This window comes from Sinocyclocheilus anshuiensis, unplaced genomic scaffold (assembly GCF_001515605.1).
Source record: "Sinocyclocheilus anshuiensis isolate Anshui unplaced genomic scaffold, SAMN03320099.WGS_v1.1 scaffold6, whole genome shotgun sequence".
NCBI classification, from domain to species: domain Eukaryota; kingdom Metazoa; phylum Chordata; class Actinopteri; order Cypriniformes; family Cyprinidae; genus Sinocyclocheilus; species Sinocyclocheilus anshuiensis.
Genome location: NW_015547668.1, coordinates 38,274 through 46,132, shown reverse-complemented (window position 1 = coordinate 46,132; position 7,859 = coordinate 38,274). Strand labels below are relative to the sequence as shown.

The 7,859-nt window shown below is 35.2% G+C and overlaps 1 long non-coding RNA gene across 1 annotated transcript; it reads right to left on the bottom strand.

The window, feature by feature from the left end:
- Positions 1 to 1,478: 1,478 nt before the first annotated feature.
- On the bottom strand, positions 1,479 to 2,469 carry LOC107702676 (uncharacterized). Its single transcript, XR_001635786.1, has 3 exons — positions 2,346 to 2,469; positions 1,846 to 1,933; positions 1,479 to 1,609 (listed from the first exon to the last, which is right to left on the bottom strand). It is a non-coding gene; the product is annotated as an uncharacterized LOC107702676 (long non-coding RNA).
- Between the last annotated feature and the right edge of the window lie 5,390 nt (positions 2,470 to 7,859).

Sequence of the window (7,859 nt, the reverse complement as noted above, 5' to 3'; positions counted from 1 at the left end):
GCTTTTTCCCCAATTACAATATATATATATATAATTCTTTTTTTTTTTTTTTTTTTTTTTTTTTCCAGATTTAATAGGTGTCATTGCCAATTTGGAAACTGTAATTCAGAAATATATTTTTTTTGTAATTCAGATCATTTTGTATGTTTACATACAAAATTATCTGACTTCTTATGTTAGATATTCTAAGTTTCTAAGCATAGAGTTACCCAAAAAGAAGACTCAACCTGACATGTTAAGAAAATACTTCATGCATTACTTTGAATGGCTCTTGCCAATAAAAGTACAAAAGGTTCCCTGGAGTATGTTACAGACTATATTTTATGCATGTTTCCAAAGCTGCAAAGAGGTCTTTCAAAAAAATGATGCAAGGAATTGAGATGATTTAATACACGAGTTTCACAATTTGAGTTGAATTACTGAAATAAATGAACTTTTCCACGACATTTTAATTTATTGAGATGCACCTGTATGTATGCCAGTGACATCTATGAATATGGAACAAGAATATTTAACTCTGCATGAAGTTCAGTTGGCCGATACAAGGGTCAACCTCCTTAGCATGTCATTTACTATCTCTGCATTTAGATTTGAGCAATTCATATGATTGAAGCCAGTTCTTCGCAGCAACTTCCTCTTACAAATATCTTCTTCTTGCTGACTGAGGTCTAATCCACAGGAAAGCACTTAATTAGCTGTTGTTTTTGAGCCTTTACTCAACCTGTCAGTAAAAACATGCCTCTATGCCACTAATTACATTCAGTAATCTAAAAATAAACAGTTATATAACACATCATGCTTTTAGATCTAATACACACTCCGTTGTTTTTGTTATGTCTTTACGATATTTTTAGCACCTTTCTGGCGATCCATCATAAATAAATGGAAGCAAAAATGTATTTTGGAACCATATATTAACTAATACTGGTGATGCAACAGGGCAATGTTAAATGCAGTATTGTAGTCCTGTGTCTTTATTTATGCACAAAATGTGCTTCAAAAAGTTTGAGAATAGTGCCCATTTTAAATCCATTATGTTTTTCAATAAAATCTTGCACAGAAAGTTAGTCTGTATTTTATTTCTTTATTTATTTATTTGTTTAAAATGTAACTTTTCTTTTACTACACATACTTATTTACACTCAAAAAAATTATATGTTGGCCTTACTTAACTTTTTTATGTCAACGTCAAGGGTGAGTTTCTCTTCTGAAGCTTCAAAAGCATCAAACAATTACATGTTACATTTGAAGATTCAGAACAGGAATTCACCATTGACTTTTATTGTGTACACAAAAAAAAAAGAGCAGGACAAATTGGTCAAAATGCATAATTTTAGTTCAGGCAAAAAAAAAAAACGATGTAAGAGGTTTTCATCTGAATTTTCCGAATTTTCATCTTTGGGTTAAATATTATTTTAACCTATTATGAATTATTGTCATATTTAAAATGACAATGAATGTAGATAACATACCTGAGCCATAACTGACAGGATGTTTGTGATCTTCTGTGCTGCTGCTGCTCCTTTCTTTGGTTTGAGAAATTATCAAGCAGTCCCATATATTTGGAGACCAAAGGGATTGTTGTAATCCAACTGAATTTCACAGATACCTAATACAGTTTTAAAAGGACAAATCAGGTTGGCTGCTGATAAATTTGGGACAAACCTTAAAATAATATTATACACCAACAATCATAGTATTCCTTTACCAGCACTTACAGATTACATACAAAATTATTACAAATGAACACAAATCTGAATTACATCTAAACTTCAATACATAATTTAGAATTACAAAAATATCCAAGTAATTCATCACAGCTGACATTACAAAGACTTAACTTACCTCTTGCTCTATAAAGAGTGCTGGATTTGATCTGGATGTGTGAGAGGAACCACAATCTCTGCACAGCCACATGTAGGACTATAAAACTCTGTGAGGTTGGAAAAAAAGGTGTGAGTCACCTAATAATAATAATAATAATAATAATAATAATAATAATAATAATAATAATAATAATAATAATAATAATAATAATAATAATAATAATAATAATAATAATAATAATAATAATAATAATAATAATAATAATAATAATAATAATAATAATAATAATAATAATAATAATAATAATAATAATAATAATAATAATAATAATAATAATAATAATAATAATATAAAACACTGCCAACTCCTAAACTTTAGTATGTGTTGAATGACCTAACAAACAAGCTTATTTAAGTGTCTTCATGAAAATCCCATACAAAACATGAGATTATGCGCGATTAACCATTCTAATAAAATGACAGCCTCAATATATATGCATAAAAAGTAAAATATCTCACCTGTGTTTCCACAAAGAAAACGTTCCTCGTTTGGCACTGTGATCTTCATCTGATTCAAAAATGGCACCGATCGCTGAAGAGTGAGCTTTGAATGTGCTGTACATCTGCGCATGTGCAGATATTACTCCACCTGCTGACCAAAGTGCGGTACTGCAGAAGCAACTCAACTCCATTTCATTCACTTTACTTAAGTGAACTGTGTAAATTTGAAATATTACTTTTTCTAATTTGGTCAACACAACTCCTTTAATTTTAATACACAAACGTAAGGGAATTATTTAATTTAAACGTAGTTACATTCTTTGGACCAACAACAGCCACATTTCATTTTTTTTAGTGTATGTACATGTCACAGATCTGTTCTGTTTTCGTTTTTTATGGGCTTTTACGGACTGTTCTGTGTTGTTGTTGTGTTCATGAAGCTTTTTTGTTCATGAAGCTTGTTTAAAATAAATTTGCTATATATTTTATTATATATTACTATACATCCAATTATATTTCTGTGCATATATGACCATTTAGGCATGCAACCTACACTTTTCCATGTTCCAGTCGGAGCACTTGCACAGAAAGCCTCCTGTCAGTAGTATATGAATACACACGCCTAAATGGTCAAGTGCTAAATTTATCTTTTGAGGTTTATTGTGCTTTAAATATTTATTTTTAATTTCAAGCACATCCTGCTCTTTACTTTCTCATTCATCCATGTTTCATCATTAAGTTGTTAATAATTTCAAACAGTCCTGCCCACTGAAAGACTGAACTCTAGTGATGTCAAATTGTTTTTATAGATAATTTCTTGGTAAAGGGTGAGAGACCTGGCAAGCCACTTGATTTTTGCCAAAGAGCCAGATGTGGCCATTGTTCCCGTAGTTCCCGCTGGTATAATGTATCCTTTATATTACTAACAAACTCATATTATATGATTGTCTAGTATTCTGGATCCATCTATCTGCATGTTCACTCAGTCTCATCCCCTGCTGTCATACCACATGAGCTGAATCATGTGCCTGTCTTTTTAAAGATCTTGTTAATGTATTACATTGGATATACACTCACTGGCCACTTCATTAGGTAAACCTTACTAATACCGAGTAGGACCCCCTTCTGCTCTCAGAACTAGCTTAATTATTCATTGCATAGATTCAGCAAGGTGCTCAGAACATTCCTGGGGGATTTTGATGCATAACTGCCATGGTAGCATCACACAGTTGCAGCAGATTTATAGGCTGCTAATCCATGGTGCAAATCTTATGTTCTACTACATCCCAAAGGTGCTCTGGAATGCGATCTGGAGGCCATTTGAGCATAGTGAACTCATTGTCGTGTTCAAGAAACCAGTCTGAGTTTCAGTTGGCACTAAGGGGCCCAAAGTGTGCCAGAAAAATACCCTCCACACCATTACACCAACACCACCAGCCTGAACCACTGATTTTCTTAACAGATTTTACACCAAATTCTGACCCTACCATCTGAATGCCACAGCAGAAAATTAGACTCATTAGACCAGGCAACCTTTTTCAAATCTTCTGTTGTCCAGTTTTGGTGAGCCAGTGAGAATCCTCAGTTTCCTGTTCTTAGCTGACAGGAGTGGCACCAAATGAATTCTTCCGCTGCTGTAGCCCATCTGCTTCAAGGTTCAACGTGCTGTACATTCAGAGATACAGCATACCTTGGTTGTAGTGAGTGGTTATTTGAGTTATTGTTGCCTTTCTATCAGCTCAAACCAATCTGGCCATTCTCCTCTAACCTCTGATATCAACAAGGCACAGAACTGCTTTTCAGACCATTCTCTGTAAACCCGAGAGATGGTTGTCCATAAAAATCTCAGGAGATCAGCAGTTCCTGAAATACTCAGACCAGTCCTTCTGGCACCAACAACCATGCCAATTCCAATGTGATTGCTGCCATGTGATATGTCTTATTAGATATTTGCGTTAACAAGCAGTTGAACAGGCACCTAATAAAGTAGCGGTTACACTTTATTTTAAGGTGTCCGTGTTACAGTGCAATTATACTGTACATTTAAGTACTGAGTAATATTAATGAACTACATGTACTTACTATATGGGTAGGGTTAGGATTAGGGTTTGGTCTAGGGTTACTTGCATGTAATTATGCATAATTTATTGTTATTACAATAGTAAGTACATGTAACTTGTAACAAGGACACCTTAAAATAAAGTGTTACCAAAGTAGCGTGTATTTCAAAATATGTGTTACATTAAACAATTTTACAAAGTACTTTCTTGAGATTTTTGGTCATTTGCATCTGTAGCTAGCTACATGTAGAAACATATATGCTCCTGGGGGTAAATTTCATAAAGATGCTACACTATATGAATTGAATACTAAGACGAGTGGTACTGACATGGAAATGACATGGAGTTTTAAACAGTCAAATTCTAGGTAAGGTACTGCTGGAAAGCTAACCTCTACTTGCTGAGCATACATTAACGATGAGGTGGGAAGGTTGAGCAATTAAAGTGAAGTTAATGCATTTCACACATGCTATCTTGTGGCTGGTGAGTTCGAGGGTTTTGGCACTAGACTCTGGACAGACAGCAGTGCTGCATACTAATTCAGCAGACTACAGAGTGAGCTTATTAATGCATATCCTCTCACAGAGGCTGCACGAATGTTGCATTCACACATACTGTCTGCCCTTGCTTTTGTAAGGACGATATTCATATGACTAATAATATGAGGAACAATCCTTTGGCAAACATATTGGAAAGGAAAGGAAAGGAAAGGAAAGGAAAGGAAAGGAAAGGAAAAATGATATCTAAAGTAAGAGAAAATAAAATAGGTAGATATTCAGTGCTGAACTTATTTCTCGTCTTAGGACCATTTAACCTATGCATAAACTTTCCAGGAATCCAGATTTTTAGGTCTTGAGGTGACCCTCACAGTCATGTCAGCATCATATCACACAGATGCTTGCTGACGCAGCTGGTGACTCACTTACTCAAACCTGTCAGTGCTGTGCACATGTGCATGGATGGTGGCAACATATTCTGCTGTTCGCCCAACCGTATTAGCTGCAGAACTGGGAAACAGCAGGAGCAGAGATCTGGGTTAAGACTACAGTGCTTGAATACTGCTACCGACCTGAAAACTGCTAGATAGCTTCAAAAAAATGCCCAATTTATTTAGCAGAAGTGTAAATGACCAAAAGCATGACATCTTCACAGTCAGATCAAAATCAAGCTAGGGATGATGTGAGGATGAATAACGGTGATAATATGCGGTGTGATCATTTGTAAAATAATCTTCCTAAAAATAATATCTAGCTGAAAAGGTTCGGGTTCTCTCCGGCCCTTTCCTTTCAGTTAACAAAAGTGGTTATGGCTGTTGGAGATCAGAACGAAATAGCTAATCCAACCATCTGTGAGGCTGCAGTCTCATAGACCTAGTGATTTTCAAAACGAATTACAGAGATCAACAACCTGAAAGCCGCCTAAAGCGGAGAAAAAAAAAAAAAACTACTTTACACAGCAAGAGACAATATCTCACGATGCCATTACTGTGCTGAAGGAACACGTTGCCTTCTATTTTTTTTCCGTCTGCTCCATCAAGTGCTCCCAGTCATCGTATTTCATAGCCCTATAACATGTTTCAGAATAATATCAGATGATGGTCGGGCAGGTTTTTCCTGGTGTGCTATGGAGAATCTTCTTTTCACCCCTGAAACAGAAATGAATAACAGTCTCTTTCTATCTCTCTGAATCTCTACATCATATGTTACACATGATGCTGTTTACCTGGAAACGGTTTGAATGTCAAGTTTGCTTGTAAATGGATCTGTGTAGACTATTAGTTCACCCAAAAATTACAATTCTGTCTTTATTTACTCACCCTCAAAATTACAATTCTGTCTTCATTTACTCACCCTCATTCTTTCTTCTGTGGAACATGATAGTGAGACATTAAAAATATATATTTACTTGTTTTTAAAAATTCAGGGATGAGTAGAAATTATTTTCTCTGTCACAGAGATTAACTAGTAAGCTATTTAATTACTATTCCATTAAAAGTACATGCATGGCTGTGTTACAAAATCTAGTAAGCTTCCAGTATAGGTATCATAGGAACTTTCTCTAAAATAAATAAATAAATAAAACAATACAAATTAATCTAAAAAGTTGTTCCAAATAGTAGGCAGCAATATTTTTGCATGTCCAAATTCAGTACTGCATACTTTCCATGAAAAAGGTCACTGCAGTGTGTATACTGTATACTGTACAATACTGTAATGCGGCACGACGAGCTAAGTAGGAAAAAATTAAATCAAAATCCATGTTACCATGTGCAATATTTCACTTGTTGGGCACCTGCATGAGAAACACACCTCTGTTCCCTGAGGAAAGAGTGGCCATTTTCAGTGCACGGCTCACAGACTTTGAGGAGAAGTGTTCTTTTCAGTGAAGCAGATTAGATTTTAATGGATTGTAGAAAAGACGCAAGTCTTGGGGAGCTTGTCCTTGGAGATATTGACCTGGTGTGCTATGGAGAATCTTCTTTTCACCCCTGAAACAGAAATGAATAACAGTCTCTTTCTATCTCTCTGAATCTCTACATCATATGTTACACATGATGCTGTTTACCTGGAAACGGTTTGAATGTCAAGTTTGCTTGTAAATGGATCTGTGTAGACTATTAGTTCACCCAAAAATTACAATTGAAGAAAAAGAAAAGACGCAAGTCTTGGGGAGCTTGTCCTTGGAGATATTGACCCGAGTCAATCGATATATTTGAATATTAACTACCCAGTCATAAATTCAGTTAGAATTGAAGTTTTCTTAGCCGTAATTTAAGCCATCTGAGGTGTTTTTGGACAAAGCAAGTGGCATCAATATTTCACAAGTCAATGTGTCCTATTAATGGTGACAGTTTTTCCAAATGCTACTGTGACTTAAGACAGTCTTCACAAGAGTCAATTAAGGCTTGGTGCTATACTGAATATTTAAAATAAATTTACAATGATTTTACGCAACATTGTGAATGGTGCACTGATTTTAATGTGTGTTTGGCCATTCATTTTCTTAAAAGAAAAAAAAAAGGGGGATAAAATTGGTAAGTTTGGTTAATTTTTGGTTCATCTTATTTTTCAGTAGATTCAAAACCCTTATCCAACACTCTAATTGCCATCATCACTCTGAAACGTCTGTGTGCACACTTGCACAACATGCACACTTGCGGTTCAGTGCAATTTTAAATGAAGCAATTCAAGCACAATTTTGTGCGAATGAAAAATGCCTCTAGACATGACATACGGGAAGGCAAGCATGCACATACTTCTTGTGCTGCCATGTAGTGAACACATTCCAACCTAAATGTCATGGGAATTCCTTCATAAGGAATGCTGTTGTACAGCTTAATCCCCAGTGAAAATTTCAGGGGTGAAATAATGACACAAGGTACAGCAAAGACAAATAATGCTGAGTACTTGACTTCTGCACTGCTGGATTTGCTGCCGATCAAGTATTTCTCCAGCTACCACTCAGAGTCAGT